Below are 26,237 nucleotides of genomic sequence, written 5' to 3'. Positions count from 1 at the left end.
ACGATCATACAATGAATCCTGAGGAAGTTAAAAGCCGACGTTGCGTCGGTCAGAAATTCACGTGATCACTATATTTACGAGATATCGACAAAAATCGTAAAGATACAATAAGTAAATTAAATATTCGCAAAGTAAATTTTGTAGATTTAATTATTTTTTTTTTCTTTTTCTTCATCTCTCTTTTGCAAAAGGTAGATTATTAAGAGGTAAGACAAAAAATTCGAAGAATGAAACATTTGCTTTCGAAGACTGGAACATACTTGTACAAGTTACTTCGCGTATATAATTATACAGAATTCTTTCTCTCTTTCTTTCTCTATGTCTATCTATCTATCTGTGCATAATCAAAAGTTTCCATCTATCTCTTTTTATATGATCCTTGATTTACATTTAATTTAAATCAATGTGTGTATTTGATGTTACGGGAAGCAGTAACTGCGTATCAGTTTGCCGGGTAATATCAACTTCATTTTATAAATTGTATATTTTGTAAAGTGCATTCCATTGATATATTTATATTCATTGAAAGATCAGAGGATGTTTCTTATTTCTGAAAAATCCATGAAGTTCCATCAAATGTTTTAGAACAAATAGTTGCCATAGCGTTTAACTTTAAGATGTGCTCGGTAAATATTTCTAGGCCCGGCTGTAACAGCACTTCTACATATTTCATCGCGGCAAAATAAAGAAGTAGTGTAAATGGTTGCAACACGTACGTTACTTTAATATAATTTTGTAATACAATAATAAAAAGAAATAGCTCTTCTCGTTTTGTATGTATTCAATTAGTCGACATACATCAATCAATTTACGTTAATCTTAAAAAAAATCAATTTATTAATATGCGAAAATTGTTGTAAAATTCTGCAGACTTTTGTCTTCTTAAGCGATTCTTCTTCATTTTTAACGAAGCTATTACTTAATGGAAGACTGAAGCGTAAATTTATCGGGGAATTAAACTGCTTTAGTCGATATTAGAATTTGCGAAACTTATGCTACTTAAAAGTATCCATTGATTCATAAAGGAAGCTCATAATCTTGAAAAAAAGAAATCTATAATAAGATGAACGAAAAAAGTATACCGAAAGATTAAAAAATTCTTTATCGAACGACCGATTCTGCCTACGCAGAACTTCTTAATCAAATTTGCTCGATATTAACTTCCGTTCAACTTGGCTTAGGAAAAGTCATTCAATCACGGTTATTCGAGTCACTTTTTTTTTACCATTTTTCGACTTCTTGGTGCGTATCTCCATGCGGAATTCGACGACATTGAGAAAGCCCAAAAGTTTGATTCGTTAACATGTAAATATAAGGTTAACTTTTAAGGAAGCTTTACTTTAAAAATATAAAAATATCAAATTTAATTTGACATAATACAATATTTAATTTGACAAAAGCTCTCGTAATCCAAAACTATTTAGATGTGAGATGTAGGCATTTGAGAGCAAACGCATCAGTTAGATTTAGCGTATATTGACTTGCATTTTGACAAGGAATTAACGTAATATTCTAAAGATGAACTTTATTAAATTTGTATTATTAGGTGTTGGAATTAATTCGTAGCGTTTTACAAGTGATGGGAAGTACTTTCATTAATGTATTTTTTAATGCTCATGTGAAATAAATAACATTCTTTCATTAAAAAACGCTACGAATTAATTCCAACACCTAATATCATTATTTGCGGTCTTACAATGTTATACTTGATATGTTGGATCTTAACAGTTATATATAGCTAGTTAAGGATGTTATCAATACTCAAATTGGCTATCATCTCAACCCACCAAGTAATGAAGTATTTCAATAAAAAATTAGTGATATACACTGAAGATGATTTAAAAAAAAAGTCGAAATATTCGTATTAATAAAGATATTATATAAAGTTATTACTCAGTTTTATTGAACAGATATACACTAAATCTAACTGCGTTTGCGCGCTCTCAAATGCCTACAACTCACATCTATAATAAATAATTTACTTTAAAAGTTAATCTTATTTTGTATACTGTGTAATAAAATTTATTGAATTTTAAATATTTGTTTGAATAGTACTCTGACGAAATATTCACTAAATGTAAACATATATGTATTGGGTATAATTCTTTTATTATAAATTTTATTTTTAATATATAAAATTTAAAACTTTTTTTTTAGTATATAATTAAATAATTTCAAAAATTTAACTCAACGCTGTTCCTCATTTCTCCGAGTCTAAATTAATCTTTTATATTTTAGATCCTTGCTTGTTATTTTCGACAAATTGTTACGCGTGGCATTATTGAGGGTGAAAAGTAATAGAATTTGCGGGCAATAGACATTTACAAACTGTTGCGGCAAGAGAATACAGTGTTGTTACACGGCGAATTCATCTTCTCGTAAAGAAGGGCTATGTTTAAAAATACCATCGTAATTACCTAGACATTTTGTCTCGGTATCCCGGGAGTTTAAAAAACAGATCCGTAAACTTATCTACTAATCCTGCAATATTCTAGCGTCAGGAATCCGTTTGTAAAATTGCACGAGTAAATTTAAAAGTAAATAAGTCGCATAAAATATAAATTACGTGATTAAAAATAATTGTAACATATGTGAACAATTAGTAATATTTTAAGAGGAGAAAAACTTACAAGTATATATATAGTATGTTTTCGCAAATTATAAATTATTACAGATGCAAGCAATAATTTCTTATTGAAAAAAATCTTGATAGCGTAGAAAATTCTGCAGTGAATTTCTGTATTTAGTTTCAGTGATAATAATAAAAAAAAATAATAAAAATCGCAATTAATTTTATATTTAAGAATTAACTTCGTTATATTGCTATTAACCTAGAGATATATATATATATATAGTCACCTGAGATATTTTTATATAATGAAAAAATGTCATTTGTTATAAAATATTGTTTTGTATAGATTGTTTAATACATCTTTTTTTTAATAACTTTTTAAAATAATTCTTTACAAGTCTTTAAATATGCAATTCCATAAAAAAACTTGCAATAAAAAGCATTATGTTAATTAAAGTTTTTATTTTTTAGAAATACTATAATAATATAATAAACTTTTTATTTATTTTATTTAATATTTATGTTTTTTACTTTTTTTTAAATTACGATTAAATCTATATAATTTTTTTAAGTATACTAATAAATCGAAAAATCATTAATAATACATAATATGTTATTAATATAAACGATTTTAATTAAAGTACAAGAACACCCTAGATGGTTATTCACAAAAAAAAAAATTGTGTTAACTACTTCCGGATTAATATGAATTTGAATGACAAAAATATTCGGTTGTATCGGTTGTGCATGGAAAACAAAGAAATCAGAAATATATTTTAGTCTTCTTTTCTTCTTCAATCTTCCTCTTCATACCTTTTTCATGACTATATCATCTTTTAGTATGTTACGTAACAGCGTCGCTCACTTTTCGATTCCACGTCCAGTAGAAAAGTCTTGTAGTCGTAGAGAGGATGGAAATCAAGCTAGCAGAATATTATGCCGTCGCCAGCTTTGGATTGATCTTTTTCTTAGAAAAGAATTTCCATAAGGAATATATTACAGTTTTCGCTTGTATTCGGCTTGAATTTTCAAATATGATGTTCGTAAGCATGTGTATATGTTTTCATAGTGAGCGAACCGCGAGTTGAGTTTGCCCGACATTGTCTTTTTCTATTTCTATCTTTTTTCTTTTTGTATTATGCAGATTTTAAATCCAACAATTTTGCGTGCAAAATCTCCGGTTTCATGCCTCACACAATTACATTATGTACACGTGATTTATTAGTAAGGACAAAATTATCTAATTAATCTCGTCCTTGGCGAAAAAGTATAATCATAAATTTCAATGTTGAGTCATGATTTACATATTCACTCCTACTTTTTTAAAATTATTTTAATACGTAATATCTTAGAGTTTATATATAGCTATTATGTTCAATTTATAAGACAAAATGGAATTAGATTATTGTTTGTAGTAAAAAAATATCTTTATGATTATGGAGCTCAAGAATCGTATTTGTTCATTTAATAGGTTCGTATATATGGTAAGTATATTAACAGACTGTTCTATGCACACATTTAAATCAAACAACTAAGGTGACAGAGAAATTTATCAAAAATTTAGAGATCGTTTTTGCGAATATTCTTGGAGGAATATATCGTTAACTCGAATGGAACGTGCTTTGAATTTTCAAGTTTGCCGCAGTACGGATCTCTAGCTATGAACGTATACGTGATTTTTGTGAGAAGAAGGCTCGCGAACGGAGTTTTCCTTATTTATGTTGCGCGTCTCGCATCCATCTAGCGTTCAATCTTTTTCGCGGCGATTTGCGTTCTATGTCTAATGATAATAAATTGTAACGATGAAAAAATTACGATCGATAGTAAAATAAAAAGGCCAGAAATAAAGCCGACATAATTAGATCGATGAAGTTCAGCCACGGGAAAAAAATTGCTCTCGAGGAGAAAGTTTTACGTGGCTCCTTACCAAGCGGTAGGGAAACAAGAAAGATTAAAGCGGCGGGGCCGTCCCCCAAGCGTGCTAAGCGGTACTTTAGAACGCGGATAACTTACGTTTGCGTCACTCAGCTCGCCACGGTTGCCAAGAGAGATGAAGATCGTTATTAATGCACGCGTTCAGTTCCCAAGAAGTCCCACGAAACTATCGGGCTATGGACGAGCGTGGCGGCTAACAAAGCAAATCTTGTATAAACTCCAATCTCATTAGCATAACGTACTGCTAACTGGTTACCTTACATGCGCACGCCCGCTGTTGAATCCGGTATTGTTAACGAGGGTTTGTACCGATACTTGTCAGCACGAATTGCTGCGTTATTGCTAATGAAATTTGGTGGCAATAACGATACAAAGTTCATCGCGCTCGATATATCATTGACATTTCATTCATTAATACTAAAGTCAGATATATTAACAATCATAAAATGTAATTATTTTGTTCTTATTGTATTAACCAATTTATAATAATTCACGTATTTTACATTGTTTGTATTGTCTACATAAAAAAGATTTGTGTAAATTTAATGTAAATAAGTAAAAATTTTATGTGAATGTAATCTTGAATGTATACGGCATAATCCTATAATATACGTATATTTTTTTACTTTAAAAATGACTCAGCTTAAAAAGCGTGATTTTCAAGTTATTTCTATAAATGAATTAAGTAAACATTATAAAAAATGAACTAACTTATCTTCAAAAGTCGTCAAAATCGTCACAACTCAAAAAAGATAATTTTTTAAAAAATCAACAAAATTGTTACAACTCAAAAAAACTTTTTTTTAAATTGTGAAGTAAAAATAACAAAAATATGACATCAATTTATATATCAATTTAATATTATTATATGTCCAATATATTTTTTTTCCGATATTATTTAATTATTATAGTTAATAATTTTCTGTCAAATTAATAATAGTCTCAACTTTCTTCTAGGAAATTTAATCTTTTGAATTGTATTACTTTTGAAGTAAAAGAGCGATATATCAATTGAAATTAAATTAATAATACATTAAAAATTTAATACAGTAAACTTATCCAGAATTATATTAATAAGTGCAGAAAATTTAACAAGATTACTGCTCTGACATCAATCCATTAATTTTTCAGTACAAGATTGAGCGAATCGAAAATTGATTCGTTATTTTTAAATTATATAATGATAAATCTCTTAGAGAAGAATATAAGAATACATATATATGAAGAAAAACATACAGAAAGAATTAGATTTGAAGATAATCTTTCGAGATGGAACATTATGTGTCATGATAATAAATACGAGATTTCCGTAACGTAACGTCGAAATGCATGTTGGTAAACATATAAAATGTTGGAGGTGTATAAATTCCTTCAGCTCAGCGTGATAATGTCTTATATTTTATTTTATCTTCATAGTATATTACACTCTATCGACTAGTTCGCGCCGTTGTTTAAAAGATGGAAAACGTTTCACTCTTTTGTTTTCGTGGGTAGAAAATTTTACGGCACCAAAGCACCGGTCTCACCCGTGCCATTACCGGGCCCCTGAGAACAGCTGTTAGAACAAACACATAGAGCCCGTCGCATTTTAATCTACGTACGTGTCTACGTCTCCATTTTCTGCCATTAATGGACGGTCCGAGAGACCAGTTAGATCTATTCGAAAATTACGGAAATCAGTAACGAGGTGCAAACAAACGGGAAATTATAGTTTCAACTATGACGTGACCTCAATTGAAATAATTGATTCTAAATATATCATCAATTTTTTATTAGAAATAAAAATACAGTAAGCGATGCAAAAGAATTGTCGTATCCGAGTATAAATATAAACTGCATAAAAATGAATAACAATATATCTAGAGTTTAATTTAACAAAGACATACAGAAAAAAGTATTTTGCTAAAGTATCTAAAAATTTAATTAAGTACAGATTTAAAGATAACTTTGATTGGTATTAAAATAATTATTGTATGTAGGATACTTAAACTGGTGGTCAGAATGTTAAAACTTTTTACAACATTATCATCAACGTTTAACATAATTATCTTAATGATTCAATAAAATTATTTTCAAATTAGTAACTAAATTTTTTTTTATGTTCCAGCAAAAACTATTCTTTCCGTGCATGTTTAAACATTTTAACAGATATAAAAAATTTAATGCAGACATCTTTTATTTCTCCCTGAGAGAGTGTAAAAAAATCAAAATAATTTGTTGTTTTTAGATTAAATATGAAAAAATATAGAATACCGTGTCAATATAAAAACAAAAAGGTTATTCTAATATAGTGAAACATCTATTTATTGCTTTATTAATCGGGTATTATCCAAGTTCGGTTATTAAGTAGATAGAGTCAGCGTATGGTGAGCCGGCCATTGGTCGCCGTTTGTATGTACCTTGCAATGGAATGCATAATGCCGTTGAAATCTCGCGAATTGTTTGCTTGCGATTAATGCAATGCCAATAATTGTTCTACAAACATCGTTGCACATACTCTCACTGCGCATCAATGAGATTTATGTGTACGGACATCGTTAAGAGTAATCGCAAAATCACTTATTTGAACACATTACTTTAATGCATAATAAGTAGGCATTTACTATGTATAGATACGAGGTATTTTTTTTCATGGACTTTCACAGCTTCAATTCGAATAACATACAGCACGGAAAACAGATATTTCGTCAAAATTTTACAGGCGGTTTTGCACGATAATCGCGATGTAGTAATTTTGAAAATCGTGATAAGATTACGTGTCGTAGCTTAAGTTTTGTTGACGCTATATACAAGCGGAAATACTCTTTAGCAAGTGGTATTTCTCAAAGTGGAACGGGACTTCTTCTCCTCGACGACCATAAATTCCGTTTGCCGGACATTTCTTATTGGTTCTCGCGGTTTAAACCACACGAACGATATACTGTTCGACGAAGGCACAGGCTGGAAATGGAAAAACAAATGTTTGCGTCGTTCGTATCTTGAGAAACGACACGTAAAACCGCGTAACACGTTGAACTTTTTGGAACGAAAAAGTGGACTCCGCGTGGATTCACGGACACGTACGATGCACCTTGGGAATTGCACCGCACCTCCACATAATGGCGGCAATGTTTCTGTCAGTCGCATCCGGAAACTCGAGATTTTAGAAGAGTAAAATGGCGAGCAAGCTAGTGGGATGTAGTGGTCTCTGAAGTTTGAAAGTTTGACAGTAAACGAAGATAAACCGTTCGAAAAAATTGTCGCTGAAAATGACGGTCTCTCCATAATACAAAAATAATTTTTTTTATATCATCGATCAATCGAATATATCTTAATATTTTAACTTCTTAAAAGATTAAATTAATAATTATAAAGGAAAGCTCTCTATTATGAGATAGGCGCCTAATATGAGATAGCGATGTTTCCGCTAAACTAATAAACGCTATTTATTTCCATCATGAATTTATTATTTTTAGATTGAAAACTATTTAGTGGAAAATTCATTAATAGATCATGTAGTCGTAGCAAAAAAAGATTTTAGAATTTGAATATCTTCAAGTTTCATTGATGAGCTTTTAAACCTTGTTTATTATGTAATAAATAAATATTTGGCAATAAATTCTTCATGTGGTGAGATAGAGTAAGATTGTACTAATAGAAAAATACGTGATGTGTTGAATTGCTTAATTACAGAAATTAGATTTGATGATCGTAAAGCAATAAGTGAAAATCGTAATATGAGATACCCAGAGTATTTCTAATATGAAATAACCTATTCCTATGTCATAGTGAAAATCCTTGCTGAAGTATAAAGTTATTGTACAATAATAAAAAGGACAATCAGAATAAACATCGAGTGCCCATTTTTACGATGCTTGATTCCAATTACTTGAAGACGAGTCAGCTAAATACAATACATCGCATACATACTTATTTTGTACGCGCACTGGCTGTATTTATTTGTATTTTAGAAACATTAAATAAAGTTTTTTAATTGCAATATACTGATGTACTTTGTGTTTTATTATCGATTTCTCGGAACATCTCATATTAGGAGCACAATTTTTTTGACTTTGCGATTTGCTCACTTTTTTACATTTTTTTAATTTATAAAAAAAATAAAATTTGAATTAAATTTTACATAACATAATTTTATCTTAAAGCTTACTAAATTTCCTTCAAAATAACCTATTATTTTTTTAAATTCTGCCCATAAATTTCTAGCATTTACCCAAAATGAACTCGATATCTTATAATAGGGGCCTTTCCTTTAATATCAATTCGTGAAAAACGTTTATTCGTATTAAGAAAATTTTATATTTTTAACTGTAGTCAGAAGTGAAAACATTTTTTTCTTGTATTTTAGAGGGGAAATGTCAACGTAGATTCGCGAAATTACCATATTTTAAATTTTGCATTTTCAGTACAAAAAATCTGAACTTTTTTTATTTTGATAAGAAACTGTAGTGAAATTATGAAAAGTGTTATTAAAACTGTCATTATTTTATTTTTATTAATAGAATGTCATGCTAACTTCACGGATCCTATTTTTATCCGTGAAGTTAACATGACATTAATATGAAAGAAATAATAACAGTTTCAGTAATATTTTTAGTTCCACAGTTTCTTATAAATTTTCTTCTTATAAATTTTCTTAAGAATTTTAATATAAATCTTTTTCATTCATTAATAAAACTACAATAAAGTATAAAATAAGTTTGATTAATTTTACTGAAATGCATGGTAAAAATCTTTAAAATATTGTATTGTAGCACAACTACTATATTTTCAAGGTAAATTTTAAAAGAAAATTCTCTCCTCTGTAGTGTCAAATTTAACCTAATGTAAGTCTCCTCTGCTTCTACTAAATATATCGGTACTTTTTACTAAAACGATAATTAAATTTAAGTATATCGTGTCAATTTGACATTATACAATCAAATATAACTACTGTTTTAGTATAAAACAACGATATAAAGATTGAGGAGCAGTAGCGACTCGCATTAAGTTAAATTTGACACTACAGATTTAACAATGTGAAATTTTATTTTCAAATTACATATATACGTTGGTACAATTCGAGCAGTATTATATGATTATTATATTTTAACTATATATACTTTAATTATATTTATTTTTCAAATAAGTTTATTAGTGAGGACATAAATTTGTAAATTAATTCAAAGATAAAATTTAGTTAATTATATAGACATTTATAACTATTTGTGGTTTTTCGCTAATCTCCTGCGAAAATTTCTCGAATATAACGATTTTAAATAGCTTTAATACAATTTTGATTAAAAGCGGCTTTTTAATTAATAATTTATTTGCAAATGATAATATAAAAGGTTACTGATATTAATATATGTAATTAATAATTTAATTAAAATATTAATTTAATATTACATATTAATATATCCTTTACATAACATAATAATAATGTACAATATCAACTTGCACATAAAAATTAATTGTGTAAAAAATCTTTTTTTTATTTCAACGGATTTATTCTTGACAGCGCAAAGAACAAAGCAAATAATATCGCGAACATGGCATTAACGCTTCTTTATGCAACCACATTTCATGTTTCCTCTATGATCGTACACCTCTTACTGTTTTTCAAAGATTCCCATTTTGAATTCCTTTTGCACTTTGTAATCGCATATCTTCGTATATGCACGTAATCGGGGCTTTCGTAAACGCACGTATGTGTAATCGGAGTCATCGTTTCTCTTTCACTGGTGATAATAGAAGAGCGAAGTACCAAAGGAAAATTCAAAAACGCGGGGCGACATGGATCTCTATTTTGCTTTGTTTTAATTGACACGATCTTCATTTACGCGTATCGATCAGGTTTTCGCTTCACGCCGCGGTCTCATTTTGTTGATTTATACTGTGGAATACATCGTACGGCTACGAATGTGAATCGAATAATTCCGCACACATAAAACCATTCCGCGACAGCATTCTCGCACCCGTGCAATAATATGCTTCGCCGGTATTTATATCCTCTCATCAATCTCCGTCTCGACACAGAAATCCCGTAGCATACCAACCAAAATATAGTCGGAACGCGGCTACTACCTTATTTTCATCCAAGTATTTGCGCATATGTGTTACTCGGGACATGTTGATCATGCGGGAAATGAAAGTTAATTAATGACGCTGATACCGCATATCATCGTACTACTTATAATGTCCTATAAAAGGTATATCTTCAATCCCCTTGATAAAGTGTGAAATTCACTTCTATATTAGATGCCATATTCGCCATGAATATGCGGATAACTGCCAAGGCTTAATTTAATGCCTGAAGAGAGCGTAATATAATTTAATATTATTTTATTCCCGGATTAATAGAAGAGAGCCGATTTCCTTTAGCAAAAGTACGACTATACGTTGTCTGTTTTTGCATCGGCTTTACATTATTAATAAAACCATTTTCCTGCGCAAAATGGAGATGCGTAGGACGAATCGGTGAAAATGAAGATAACTGCGAGGAAAAGCAGGAACGACGAAGAAAATTCGAATAGTATGATTTTACCTTGGACTGATAATTCCGACCCCATTTAGGTCGAGAAAGATGCTAAGTACGATTGATTACTGAAGTATGGGTAGGGTTCGATATAGAAAACTCCCCTCGGGAAAAGACTACCGAGGAACTTTCAACTGATTTCTCGAGGAAGAAGCAGTGAGCAACTTCCGCTTCTTTCGCGATGGAAATATATTTTAATATCTGTCGGAGAGTTATTTAAATTAATTGACATTTTTAAGGAAATGGAATAGTAAAGGAAAAAGAGAAATAGATGAAAGGAGAAGAGATTAGATGAGATCCTCTTGATGATATTTTATTAATGTTAAATGTGTTTATTTCATAAAATTTTCTTTTATTATTAAGAATATTATTTTATCACTTTATAGGAGAGACCGAGTTATCACAGTTTTTTTTAGTAGTAATTAAAAAAAAACATAAGTGCAAGATTTTTAAACGTTATATGTTATAATATACCTACATTTCTTAGATAATAAAAAATTGTCTATTTTACAGACTTAATGCTCATCGGATATTCATGTCTATGCAAATACGAAAAACTATTTGTATGCGTTATTGTTGTCGCAATACCTACATGCGATACATGTATAGTAACACTTGCGTGATCCAATCTGAAAATCACACTGAAATTCAGTCACGTTGTCAGAGATCGTCGGGGTGGTATTAGCCGGTGTTAGATTTCAGTCTCGTCTAATCCGACTGATGGCTTACGAGTTTGTGCGTCGGGAACTTTATGGTGACATAGCTTCAGAATGTTCAATGAACTTGCGTATCGTGCAAAAATGACTCAAATATACTATGCATTTTACGAAAAATTTGTCATGTGTTTCTTGATTAATTTGGATGTTGAGACTAATATTTAAAATCGATTATTATTTGAAAAATAATCACAGTTTTATAAATCTCCGATTACTCGTTAATTTATATTTAACTATATAAGAATTTGTAGTCTTCAAATATTCTTTAATTCGTGAAACGTTGATTTATAAATTGCTTGTGATTTCAATAATCTCAGATTGATGAATATATTTTAATCATTATATTGTATTTATTTGGATGATAAATTATAGATATTTGAAGCGTTTTACAAGCATTTAACCACATGTTATTGTTTTCTTTTTCTAACACATCTTCAATTATATAATGATTGTAATCACCCGTAATAAATTATTTAATAATTATATTTTAAATAAATGTTTTTGAAATAATTACTACATCTCTCTCTCTCTCTCTCTCTCTCTCTCTCTCTTTCCCTCTTCCTCTCCCTCTGAAGTGAAACGAAATATCAAATAGATAAGCTCTCATTAATTATGGTCAACGCTATTTGAAGAATCTGTGATTATTTATTTAAGCTAATAATTAAAGATAGACTATGAATCGTCAATAATAACAGATTTTTCGAATACATATTCGTAAAACAGAAATCTGTGAAATATTAATTCAAATATAAACCTGTAATTAATTATACTCTCAATCAAAGATTGAAAATTATTTACGGCTATAAATTTGGTCTAAATATTATGGATGCATCCGATATATTTGGACATTTATGAATAGACTTTTAGTCTAAATAAATTATGTAGGACTTTGTAAATGAAATTCACTAATGAAATTCATACTGTTATTTATAATGTATAATGTATAATGACATTGTTTAGATATTGGAAATGGAAATAGAAGTGTAACAATGACGCTGAATAATTAAAATTGATATTGATGTGGTATATGCCACATTGCAAATCAAAATTAACAGTTAATTAAAAGCTTTACTTGTACTTAATGATTGTTGATTTGAACAATACATATATGAACAAAGAAAATTTTAAAAATTCTAATTACTGTTAATATATTCTTTAAATAACTGCGATATCTCACAAAAATTGTTTATAATTTCAATCCAAAATAATTTTTTACAAAAAATTGAACTAATCGCTGTTGAATTTATTATCATCATTACTAGACGATGGCTAAAGTTCTGTTCTGTAATAGGACGATAAACCTATAAAAAGAATGAAATATTCAGAACTTTACTTTCACGATTTGTGAACAGTTAAACGTCGTAACGTTCGAATTCCGTCGCACTCTCACGAAATTTTCCGGAAGTCCAATCGAAAAGTTTCGTCGCCAAGTAAGAAATCAATTAGAGGAAACATGGCGTCGAGCGATCGTACAATGAACGTCTGGCCGCCGTTAATTCTCGTCATTTCTCTCTTTTCTCTCTCAATCCGGTCCATTATAAAACTTCTTCGTTTGTATCGTCAAAATGAAAATGTCTTTAAGCGGTTACTGCGAGTGATTGCTTGACCTCGTCTTCACGTCTCGATTCTCGCTTCTCTTGTTTCGCGTACGTCCACGTGCAGACTCAATAAAGGTTTTATCAGGTTTATATATCTTTCTGCGAGACAATATTTTTAACAGAAGAAAGAAAACGGAATATAAATGGTCTCATTTCAAACAATTTTAACCATTGCTCTTGGAATTGTCAATATTTGCCAAGATTGTTGAGATATGCTTTCGATTTCAATTTCGAGAAATTCTATGATATATTTTACATGTATTGTTAGATTGTCAAAAAAAAAAGAAAAAAAGAGATGCTTGAGGCTGTTTAAAATAGTCAGTGTAAAAATCGACAATCAAAACCAATGTATAATAACTAATATTTCAATAGGTACATAAATTGCAATTATCAAAGCTTACAATTAGTAATTCCACATTTTAAAAATATTTTAAATTTTAGAAAAAGTTGCTGTTTGTATAAAGTTATTCAAAATTACATTTTATTTGAAACATTATTTTATTAATAATTAACTTGCCATGAAAGAGAGAGCGAGAGAGAGAGAGAGAGAGAGAGAGAGAGAGAGAGAGAGAGAGAGAGAGAGAGAGAGAGAATCATATTAAGTCAATTTGGATATCTCTGCACCGATAAATATTAAAATTAGACTGTGTCACATTTGAAATCTGGATTCCAATACAAAGAAATCTGAAAATTTTATGATAAATTACATCAATATTACATTAATCAGTTTAATGTACAAAGAAATATCAGATACATCTCTAATAATTTAAGTAGAGTCCATACACAGAATATATAATAGGTGTATTTGAATAAAATTGTAATACATTCATGTTGGGATTAGGATGAAGATGAATCCTATGATCTTCCGTCGTTAAGTTTAATTAAGTAAAATTAATCCGAAAGTTATTACCTGATTTTTTTATGTAAATGAGAGAGAGAGAGAGAGAGAGAGAGAGAGAGAGAGAGAGAGAGAGAGAGATACTGTTAATATATTTTATATTAATTGCTTTCTGATTTATTAATATTTAAGGATAATATACATAGATATGGATTACTTACAATTTTTTGAAAAAAAGTATAGAAACCAAATAAATATTAAACTGAATAACTTACTGTGACAGAAAGAGTATTTCTTTCTAAAAAATTAAGACTTTAATTATCATAACACATTCTTATTGTATGTTTTCAATGAAATTGCATATTTAAAGATTCGTTAAAAATAGTTATTGAAAAAGAAAGAAGAAAAAGAAAGAATTAAACAATATTCCTATAAAAAACATTGTACAGTGAATCACATTTTTTTCTCACTGCTGGGGCATAAAAATATATACCCTCAGGTGATTATTCCTGTGTTAATTGAATAAAATAATCGTTAGTTGCAATGACATCAACAAACTTGAAAAAGCAACGTGCAAAGTATTGTAATGATAACTAAAACGTTCATTGAAATCGATTCAAGATGTGAGGACAAAGAGAGAAAGAAAAAAAGAATAGAAATTTAATTTCTATTTCAAAAATAAAATTTTAATTCGTATTTTCTTCGTATGATGTGTTGAATATTTCTCATCAAATATTTTCTACGGCAACAAGCGACAGTACGCCGTGGATTTTTATACATACGCCAACGGACTGTTGCAGGCATTATCTTTCTAAGTGCGATCGTAGCAAGACGCTAAGTGCAAGTACTCCGCAAATAATTAACGCGCGTTGATTAAACGTTCTGTGGACAACGTACCGAGACAACAGTCGACGACAGCCATTACTCCCAATGGATTCCGTACGATTGCTTACTTATTGGGTATCAATACGACAAGATATAGATCTGTTTCATCAGCTATGCTTGGATTCGAATGTCGTGTTGCAAATCGCTTTTTCAAATCGATTTGAACATGGCCCTCGGTCTCCAGTATGAAATAATATATGAACTACAAAATCGAATTTGGTGACAAAGATCGAAAAGCTACAACGTATATAAAAAGAAAGCAAAGGTACTAACGAGCAAAAAATAAAAGGCAACACCAACAGAGCTTCATATTATAATTTTTTACACAACAGTGTAATTAGTCGATTGTTATAGATTGATTTATTCTTTAGAATTTTCGATAATAAACAGGATTTATGTGTTATATATTCCAATTTATATTTTTGAGTAAAATTATAATATTGATATTATTTTTAGTATATATATATATTTTTTTAGTTGACATATTATTTTTAATTTGTTACATAATAAAATCCTGTTGTTCCAAAATATGCAATAAATGATTAAACCGGATAATGATAAATTAATTATGTAAGGATAATTGGTGATTGATTATAATGTGCATTTATAAGATTTATTTAATTAAATAAAATTTATTTAATTATTTATTGAGTTACGATATTTATTTATGAGCTTTACTTGTGCGAGTATCGTATTGCATTACTTGCCAGACACATAGGAAAAAACAAGTGATTATAAATCCTTTTAAATTAAATCTGCACTAATCTGCAACACAATTCATCCATTCCAAGGCAATGAATTTGTGCAATATTATAATTATTTCTATAATATTCTCTTACTCTAAAAATTGAGAAAAAACCAATTGTTATATAGGACTAATTTTTAAAACATAAACATAACTAACGTACATCAAGGCTAATGAGAGTCAAACGCAAGTGATAAGGCGAAAGATCTTTAAAAAGATATTTATAATATATTTGATGTAAAATATTTAAAAATATTAAAGTCTGGTTTGAAATTATTTCTACAATAGGAGAGGATTGATTTATCTAATTTTATACAAATTAATATCTGAAAGAATCATTTTCCGAAAACAATATAATCTTTTATTTTTGACTGGCTTATTTGTTGAAGAAAAGCAAATAAAAAGTTTAATATTTATTTTTTTTTATGTGTAGTATTTATTTTTTTGGATATTTTGTATGACCCTGCTTTTTAATATTTGAATACATTTATGTTTTACAGATGAATATTATAACTTTCGCTGCTGCGCATCGGTGTGGTGAGTCTTAAATTATTTTAATTTTTAAGTAATGAATTTGTGAAAAAAAACACAACCCGACATATGTAATAATCTTTTCCCATTGATTACAAATAATAAAGATTAAAGTTTTTAATGATACTAAAAATACAATATTAATATATTTTATATTCATTCTTAAGCTCTATTTAATATTTGAATACACATTATTCTTATTTTTATAATTATTATTTAGCTAAAGGTCTCAAAAATTTGTAAGTTTTTAGAGTAAAATATAAACATAACTAACGTACATCAAGACTAATGAGAGTCAAACACAGGTGATAAAGCATAAGATCTTGAAATAATAAAATTTCCGAATATTCTACCGATAAAATGTCTTCTTTATTTTGAACATTTCCACTCGCTGGAGTCCTCTTTGGAATCTTCTTCAGCAAATGTAACGAAAAGCTTGCATCCGAAAAGGTTGCATCACAACTTATCATTAAAAACATTAATCTTTATTATTTGTAACCAACGGGAAAAGACTATTACATATGTCGGATTGTGTTTTTTTTCACAAATTCATTACCTAAAAATTGAAATAATTTAAGACTCACCACACCTATGCGCAGCGAAAGTTATAATATTCATCTGCAAAACATAAATGTATTCAAATATTAAAAAGCAGGGTTACAAAAAATATTCAAAAAAATAAATACTACACATAAAAAAAAACAAATATTAAACTTTTTATTTGCTTTTCTTCAACAAATAAGTCAAAAATAAAAGATTATATTGTTTTCGGAAAATGATTCTTTTAGATATTAATTTGTATAAAATTAGATAAATCAATTCTCTCCTATTGTAGAAATAATTTCAAATCAGACTTCAATATTTTTAAATATTTTACATCAAATATATTATAAATATCTTTTTAATTTCCAACATTCAAACATTAATAAATAATACATAAATGTATTATTAATATTCTATCACATATTTTGAGTATTTTAATAAAATTAAGAAAAACCTTCTATATAAAATATTATACAAATTAAACTAAAATAAGGCATCACATAAACAAACAATCAAATTAGATAAAGAGAAGTAAAAACTATAAATAATACATACGATAGAGTACAAAATAAGAAGGTAATTCGTATAACAAAGCCTAACATCGATACAATTTCATCGAGCTCAATTTGCAATGCTTAAATATGCGATAAAGAACTTTACATCAAACATCGAGAGTTATTCCTTTGAAAATAAATATAAAGGGATACAAATGAAAAACACAATACGAACAGGTAGTAACAGATTTCAACCTATCAAAAATCATTCAATGTGATGTACAGGCTTCTGATGTTGAAATCTGTTATTCTCTGTTCCTATTGCTTTTTTATTTCCAAATCATCTAACAGTAATATAACAATGATGTACTGATTAAGTACTGTTAATTAGTATTTACTGTTAATTAGTATTTAGTAGGTTGGGTTTCAGGCTTAACAATCATTATTATTGCACGTCTGTGGCTTATGGTACTCAAATTTGACCTCAACGAAATTATATCAGTGATCTAATCCTTGATTGCAAGAGACTTACCCACGGTTCCGTCGTTGCTTGATGCCATCCCAGACCTCCTCCTCCTCCACTTTCGATTCACGAAGTACGGTCAGCCGCTATCACTCACGTACTACTATCATATAACACATTACACGGCACTCCTGTTTATCGTCCGTGACTAATCGCGACGAGCACATCATGAAATAACAACAAAGGAACAAGGTGGAAATCTCGCTCATGCTAATCACCGACAGTCTCGACACTCCCGTAATGGTTTAACGACGCCATATCGCGAACTGTGATCAAATCTGAGATGGCGGAGATAGAAATGAAAATTTGTAGAACGCATTGCCAACTTCACGCGACAGGCACGACTACCGTTGCGTCGCGGGGATGCTAGACCTGTTGCTCCGCCTGTACTTTCGTCCACTCTCGCACTTCGTCGAGGAAATTCACATTCGCGACGACGATTATCTCGTACTACGGCATAAAGCTCGATCTACATAAACTACCCAAACATATTTTAATTGCAATAGACACTTTAAGTACTTTATTGGTACAGAGTAATCGCGATTAGAGCTTCGTTATACGTACTGTGATCGCGTTTCGAAAATACGACGCAGACGATACGCCGCTGCCGACTCGCTCGAGTGTTGGCGCAGGAATGTCTGGTAAAGCTGTGACGTGTTGCACGTAAGACGCAGCGCGCCGTAAGTAAGCGCGAAGTACGCAGTACGAAATAGTCCCTAAATAATTTCCAAAGCCGCATACCAACCGATCCGTTGACTTCAAAATTGCAAACATATTGCCTGGAAAATTATAAAACAATATATATCGAATATTTTATGCTTTGCATTTCAGATTAGATAATTTCAACTAATAAATCGTTACCGAACATTCAAAATATGTTTTTTCTTCGTGTCGTGAACTGTTAGCATCACTTAACATTTAATTCCGTAGAATAAGACTGTTTCGAAAGTTGTATTTCCTTGTTATAGTCGAATTATAGGGGAATGCTCGAGCTGTGATCGCGTTTTGAAAAATAATACGTAAGCGATGCGTCGCTGCCGGCTTGCCCGAGTGTTGTCGTGCGAATGGTAGTGACTGGTACGGTGACCTCGCGCAGGAATGCGGACGCCCGCCGCACCCCTTCCCCTTATGACGCGCGATGTGTCCGTAAAGAAAGCCGCATATGTTGACTTAAAAATTGTGAAACATATTGTCTGGAAAATTATAAAACAAAATATATCGAATATTTTATTTCTTGTATTTCAGATTAGATAATTTTAACTATAGATTGTTACCGAATATTCTCAAAGTATCTTTCTTTCTTTGTGAACTTGCCAACATCACTTAAAATTGTATAGAATGAAAATGGTTTGAAAGTTTAATGGATTGTTAAATCTTAATGCGAATGTTGAAATTTGATGTATTCTGATAGTATGCTTTAATTCGCCTACGAATTGTTTAATTTTTTTTTAATTGAAAACTTTGTAAAGGGTTGATTTAAATTATATCATTTAAAAAGAAAGAAAATTACTAGTTTTAATAATTAAAGAAAAAATTAACTCTTTAACGGAAAAGTATACTAATTATTAATATACATTTCCATTAAAATATTGGCTATTTTTTCTTCTAAATATTGAATCTAGTAATTTTCTCTCTTTTGAAATGATATACCTAATTGAAATCAACTCTTTACAAAGTTTTCAATATCAGAATACATCAAATTTCAACATTCGCATTAAGATTTAAATAACAATCCATTAAATTTTCAAACCATTTTCATTTTATAGAATTTTAATGCTGGCAAGTTCACAAAGAAAGAAACATACTTCGAGAATATTCGGTAACAATCTATTAGTTAAAATTATCTGAAATACAAGAAATAAAATATTCGATATATTTTGTTTTATAATTTTCCAGATAATATGTTTCACAATTTTTAAGTCAACATATGCGACTTTCGAATTTCTTTACAGACACATAGCGCGTCATAAGGGGAAGGGGTGCGGCGGGCGCCCGCATTCCTGCGAGGTCACCGTACCAGTCATTACCATTCGCACGACAACACTCGGGCAAGCCGGCAGCGACGCATCGCTTACGTATTATTTTTCAAAACGCGAACACAGCTCAAGCATTCTCCTATCGTTCGACTGTAACAAGGGAATATAACTTTCGAAACAGTCTTATTCTACGGAATTAAATGTTAAGTGATGCTAACAGTTCACGACACGAAGAAAAAACATATTTTGAATGTTCGGTAACGATTTATTAGTTATTATCTAATCTGAATTATCTAAAATTATCTAATCTGAAATGCAAAGCATAAAATATTCGATATATATTGTTTTATAATTTTCCAGGCAATATGTTTGCAATTTTGAAGTCAACGGATCGGTTGGTATGCGGCTTTGGAATTATTTAGGGACTATTTCGCACTGCGTATTTCGCTAACGGCGTGCTGCGTCTTACGTGCAACACGTCACAGCTTTACCAGACATTCCTACGCCGATACTCGAGCGAGCTGGCAGCGTATCGCCTGCGTCGTATTTTCGAAACACGATCACAGTACGTATGACGAAGCTCTAATCGCGATTATTCTGTACCAATACTTAAAGTGTAATCTATTGCAATTAAAATAGCATGGGTAGTTTATGTAGATCGAGCTTTATGCCGCAATACGATATAATCGTTGTCGCGAACGTGAATTTTCTCGACGAAATGCGAGAGTGGACGAAAGTACAGACGGAGCAACAGGTCTAGCATCCCCGCGACGCAACGGTAGTCGTGCCTGTCGCGTGAAGTTGGCAACGCGTTCTACAAATTTTCATTTCCATCTCCGCCATCTCAGATTTGATCATAGTTCACGATTTCGCGTCGTTAAACCATTACGGGAGTGTCGGGACTGTCGGGTGGTTAGCATAAGCGAGATTTCTACACGTTTTTGTTCCTTTGTTGTGATTTGATGATGTGCTCGTCGCGATTAGCGGTCACGAACGATAAACGGGAGGACCGTGAAAAGTCGTGTGGTACGTGAGCGGGTAACCTTACTTTGTGAATCGAAAGTGGAGGAGGAGGAGGACTGGAATGGCATCAGGCAACGGCGGAGCAACCGTGGGTAAGTCTCTTGTAATCAAGAGTTAGATCACTGATGTAATTTCGGTGAGCTCATATTCGAGTACCACAGGCCACAGGCGCGCAATAATGATCGTTAAGCCTAAAACACAACCCAGTAAACATCAACTAACAGTAACATAACATCATTGTTATGTTACTGTTAGATGGTGTTTACTGGAAACCGAAAAGCACATGCAAGGAACAGGGAATAGATTTCAACATCAGAAACCTGTACACCACATTGGTTTTAGATATGTTGAAATCTGTTCTTATTGTCTGTGCTTTTCATTTGTATCCCTTTATACTTATTTTCGAAGAAACGAATCTCGATGTTCGGCGTAAGACGCTTTCTCACATATTTATAACGTTTCAAATTGAATTCAATGAAATTATATAGATATTTGGCTTTGTTACAATTTATTATACGCATTACTTTTTTCTTTTGTATTCTATCATGTGTTATTTGTACTTTTTCTTTTTTTTGTCTAAGTTGATTGTATATGTGATGCCTCATTTTACATTAATTTGTGTAATGTCTTATAGAAGATATTTTTTTAATTTTATTGTTAGATACTCAAAATATTTGATAGAGTATGAATAATACATTTAATGTTTATTGGAAATTAAAAAGATATTCATAATATATCTGATGTAAAATATTAAAAATATTTAAGACTGATTTGCAATTTTTTTCAATATGAGAGGATTGATTTATATATCCAATTTTACAAAGATTAACATCTGAAAATCATTTTTCAGGAAATAATATAATCTTTTTCTTTGTTTCATTTTGAAAGGAAGCAAATAAATATGTAGCATTTATTTTTTTAGATATTTTCTGTGACCCTGCTTTTTAATGTTTGAATACATTTATGTTTTGCAGATGAATATTATAACCTCCGCTGCTGTGCATCGGTATGGTGAGTCTCAAATTATTTTAATTTTCTGGTAAAAAAAAATGTATTTGTGAAAAATATCCTATCAAATATATGTAATAGTCTTGTCCTATTGATTATAACTAATAAAAGATAGACTAATAAGATTGCAGTTTTTGATGATAGTAAAAATACAATAGTAATATATTTTATATTTATTTTTAAACGCTATTTAGGCCCGATTGCATCAACATTACTTTGTTTTTTAGCGAGACTTAAAACTATTTATCTCTATCTCTTTTTCGGCTTTAAAATGATGGATAGAGTTTTAAGTTTCTCTTAAAGTCAAAGTAACGTTAGTGTAACTGGACCTTAATAGTGTTTAAGAATAAAATATACTATTGTATTTTTATTATCATTAAAAACTTCAATCTTTATCTCTTATTATTTGTAATCAATAGGGCCTTAATATTTGAATATACATTATTCTTATTTTTATAATTACAATTTAACTAAAAGTCAAAAGTTTATAAGTTTTTAGAGTAAAAGAATGTCATAGAAATAATTATAAATCACAAATTCATTAAACAAATTCCTTGGAATGGATGGGCTGTGCTGCAGATTAGTGTCATTTAATTAAAAAATATTTGTACACAAGTTTTTTCCTATGTCTGACAAGGAATGCATTATGATACATCATACAAGTAAAGCTTAAATAAATATCATAATGGACTCAATAAATAATTAAATAAATATATATTCATATAATTAAATAAATCTTGTAAATGCATATTATAAATCAATCACCAATCATCCTTACATATTATAATTAATTTATCATTATCCGGTTTAATCATTTATTGCATATTTTGGAACAGCAGCATCTCATTATGTGACAAATTAATCATTATTATTACTGTTAGTTACAAAAGAATGGTATTATATAACATTATAATAATATTATATTAATATGAAAATTAAAAAATATTCAAATTATAGTCAAAAAATCTATTAAGTAATAAATACAGATAAAATCAAAGAATTTTTTTTAATAAGTAAACTCTAAAGTGCAATTATAATTTATACTTACTCATATAATATTTTCTACAAATTGATTATACAGTTTGAAACATAAAGTATATGTGCATAAGTAATTGATATTTATATAGTTGCTAATATTTATGTTCACATTTGATCATTGATATACTGAGAAAAATTTCTTATTGAAAATAAACGATCTAGAAGATTTTGATCACATCATTAATTACAGTTACAGTACTTCTATTCTACAGAACAATTAGACAGTGATTGCGGCAAATGTCGAATACCATTATCAATTATTTTCACGTATGTTAATAGTCTTATGGATCTACAATTTAATATACAATTACAATGTTAACTACAGCTACAGAACTTCTATTTTACAAACGTGATTTCAGCAAATATAGAATATATTGTGGTTACTGCCAATTAATATTAATTTTAATATTAATCATAATTCTGGTTGTCTCAACTAGAATTATAATTGATTCAACCAGACAATTCTGATTTGTTCAATTTCAATTAGAATTTCAATTAATACAATCCAATTCTTTTTTCATTTTAATATTTATAAATATGGTAATTGGCAATGATTGCGATATGTTCTATATTTGCTGTGATCACTATTTTATTTTTCAAATTAGTACTGTATCTATTATAGTATAATGCTTGTTACGCTTATTGGTTTATTTATAGGTGCAGGAATTAATTAAGATATGCGGTAGAATTAATTAAAATAATTGACAGTGATCGCGATATATGTATTCTATATTTGTCGTGATCACTGTTTAATTATTCTTGAAATTGTGACTATTAATATTATGCTTGTTACCCTTATTGGTTTATAGTTAAGTGAATTAATTAAAATACGCGATAGTAATTGGCAGTGAAATATATTCTATATTTGCCGAAATCACTGTTTGATTGTTCTGCAAAATAGAAGTTCTGTAGCTGTAGTTGACATTGTGATTGTCTAATAGATTGTGGTATATTGTGAATGCATGAGCCTATTAAAATACATGAAAATAATTGATAGTGGTATATCCGACATTTGCCGCAATCACTGTCTAATTGTTCTGTAGATTAGAAGTTGTAGCTGTAGTTAATGATGTGATTGTTATGTCCATTAGATTATGGATGCATGACTTTATTCAAATATGCGATACAACTGGCATTGATAGCGATATACTCTACATTTACTGCAATCCATGTCTAATTGTTCTATAAAATACAAGTGTTGTAATTAATATTGTGATTGTTACATTAGATTATAGATGGAAATGTTAATTAAAACGTGATACTAATTGATAATGATCATAATACATATATTTGATATGAGCCACAATTTCATATTCAGTTTTACAGATTAGACGAAATTAAATTAGATATTACAGTTAATACTGTTATGATGTATATTTAGAAGATTACATATATGAATTAATTCAAAGCCTTCGTTTTATATTACTAGTATGCTCTTTATGCAGTTGTAATTGATTGAAGGTAGATTTTACAGTAGTTAATACTGTAATCGTTATAATCAGATGCTGCGTTACCGAAACTTATTACATTTTGATTTGAATATTCTATAATTATAATAAAAAATTCGTTATTCAGTTTAAGTAAATAATAGATTTTTGCAATAATTACATGACTGTAAAAAATAATACGCAGAGATTATTTTAAGATATCAGAAGCTTGAAAGACATACAAAAAATATTTTAAATAAAATATTTATTATTTTATGAAAAATCATATAACACGTATTTCTAATAATTTATTTAATAAAATATTTGATTATTATTAACTATATTTCTCTTATAATACACTAATTTTATTCTAGTCTTCAACACAGCCCAATCATTTATTTACCAGATTTATTATAACTTAAATTTATATTATTTGAAACAATATTATATTTGAATTAACGTGAAGAAGAAAAAAGAGAGACGTAAGATCCAATAAATATTTTGTTAAAAGATAAAATAATTTTTTATACTAATTACGTTATTAATTAAAAAATTGATTGGTTACATATATACAATTATATTACTGTGATATTGAAATATCTTTAATGTATTATATTAAAAATGCTGCTCCTGGCAATAATATTAATAATATTTGTTTGACTAAAACTTTACAGTAGCACTATATAGAGAATGTAGAATTTGCGTTAGTAATATTGATTGCGAGAGCGAGACAGAGAAAAGCATCATTTGTATTGGATCTGACGTCATTTCTCTTTAATGTGACATATCAATTTTATTCATTGCATTGTGCGATTAATTTTGTACTTTACGATTAAAATTTAAAATAGATCAACAATACATTAATTATATACCAATTTGCACAAATTGCATAATATGCATATTTATGTTCTGAGCGCGAAAACACAATTCTGTTAGCCAATTTTGATGTTGAAAGACTATTGCAGTCTCAAACATTTCCGTAAGATTCTTAACTCTATTTAATTTTTTTAATTCGTTTTCCACATATAGTGAAACTTTTTCGAGCTATTTAATCATTAAACAAATAATATGTTTTGCGTGAAAGTTCTTTCGTTTAACATGGAATATCGAGAAAATCGCAAACTAGAATAAATGCCATTTCGTGTTTTATTTGTAATTAAGTTGGAAATTTCAATCCCCAAAACGCATTGTAATCCACTTACCACTGTCGTACCGGAAACTCGACATGTCCTGAGCAATCCAATCCAAAATTCAGATACCCCGAGAGTCATGTCGACATCGCCGAGGCTCTCTGATATTTAAATCCTGAGATGTTATTTCGTCAGTGTTCTGCGAGGCATCCACATTGCCAAGCGCTAACGAGATTTCTCAGTTGCTCGAATTTTCAAGTAATGCGACTGGCCTTTGAGAGAAGGAGTACACGTCGCCTTACTATTCAACGGGGTATCGTTGAAAGTCCTCCCAGGAGCCTATTTCGCCAACGGCAATGGAGAATCCCTTTGATCCTGTAGGCGGAACGTCCATCAACAGGTGTACGAGTTGGTGGCGAAGATATAGAAGTCGTTCCTTCTCTATCTCTTTCTCTTTTACCCTTTCTCTTCCATCTCTTTTTCTCTTTTCAATATTGTTTCGTTGCTTCCGTTGAATAGGGAAATTCACGTAGGGATGGTTACATGCTATTTTTAACGCTGATACGAGAAAACAATGGACGTATCTGGCGGACGGTCCCCTCAGGCCGTGACCAACCTGCTGGTTTCAGTGGTTTCCCTTTGCCCTCCAAAATGCGATGCCTTTGATGATGGTCGCTGGGTGTTACGGCCGCGTATCGATTCCCATGAGACATCGTTTTGGAAAGCTGGACAGACGCGCGT

General features: G+C 29.9%; 1 protein-coding gene and 2 long non-coding RNA genes across 8 annotated transcripts in view; all 3 read right to left on the bottom strand.

Moving 5' to 3' along the window:
- Nucleotides 1–18,944, bottom strand: part of LOC147907064 (uncharacterized) — a 100,890-nt gene extending 81,946 nt beyond the window's left edge. Inside the window, exons 1-2 of the long non-coding RNA XR_015547774.1 lie at nt 18,756–18,944; nt 17,904–18,673 (exon numbers count right to left, since the gene is read on the bottom strand). This is a non-coding gene — a long non-coding RNA (uncharacterized LOC147907064). The remainder of the gene's footprint in view (nt 1–17,903; nt 18,674–18,755) is intronic.
- Dop2R (dopamine D2-like receptor) overlaps nt 1–26,237 on the bottom strand; it is a 272,365-nt gene that overhangs the window by 188,629 nt on the left and 57,499 nt on the right. The window lies entirely within an intron of this gene.
- On the bottom strand, nt 478–15,527 carry LOC147907065 (uncharacterized). The gene is made up of 2 exons (XR_015547775.1): nt 9,520–15,527; nt 478–9,325 (listed from the first exon to the last, which is right to left on the bottom strand). It is a non-coding gene; the product is annotated as an uncharacterized LOC147907065 (long non-coding RNA).

This window comes from Acromyrmex echinatior, chromosome 16, assembly GCF_024713525.1.
Source record: "Acromyrmex echinatior isolate Ae372 chromosome 16, ASM2471352v2, whole genome shotgun sequence".
NCBI classification, from domain to species: domain Eukaryota; kingdom Metazoa; phylum Arthropoda; class Insecta; order Hymenoptera; family Formicidae; genus Acromyrmex; species Acromyrmex echinatior.
Note: the sequence above shows the minus strand (reverse complement) of the source record. Positions and strands in the feature narration are given on the sequence as shown.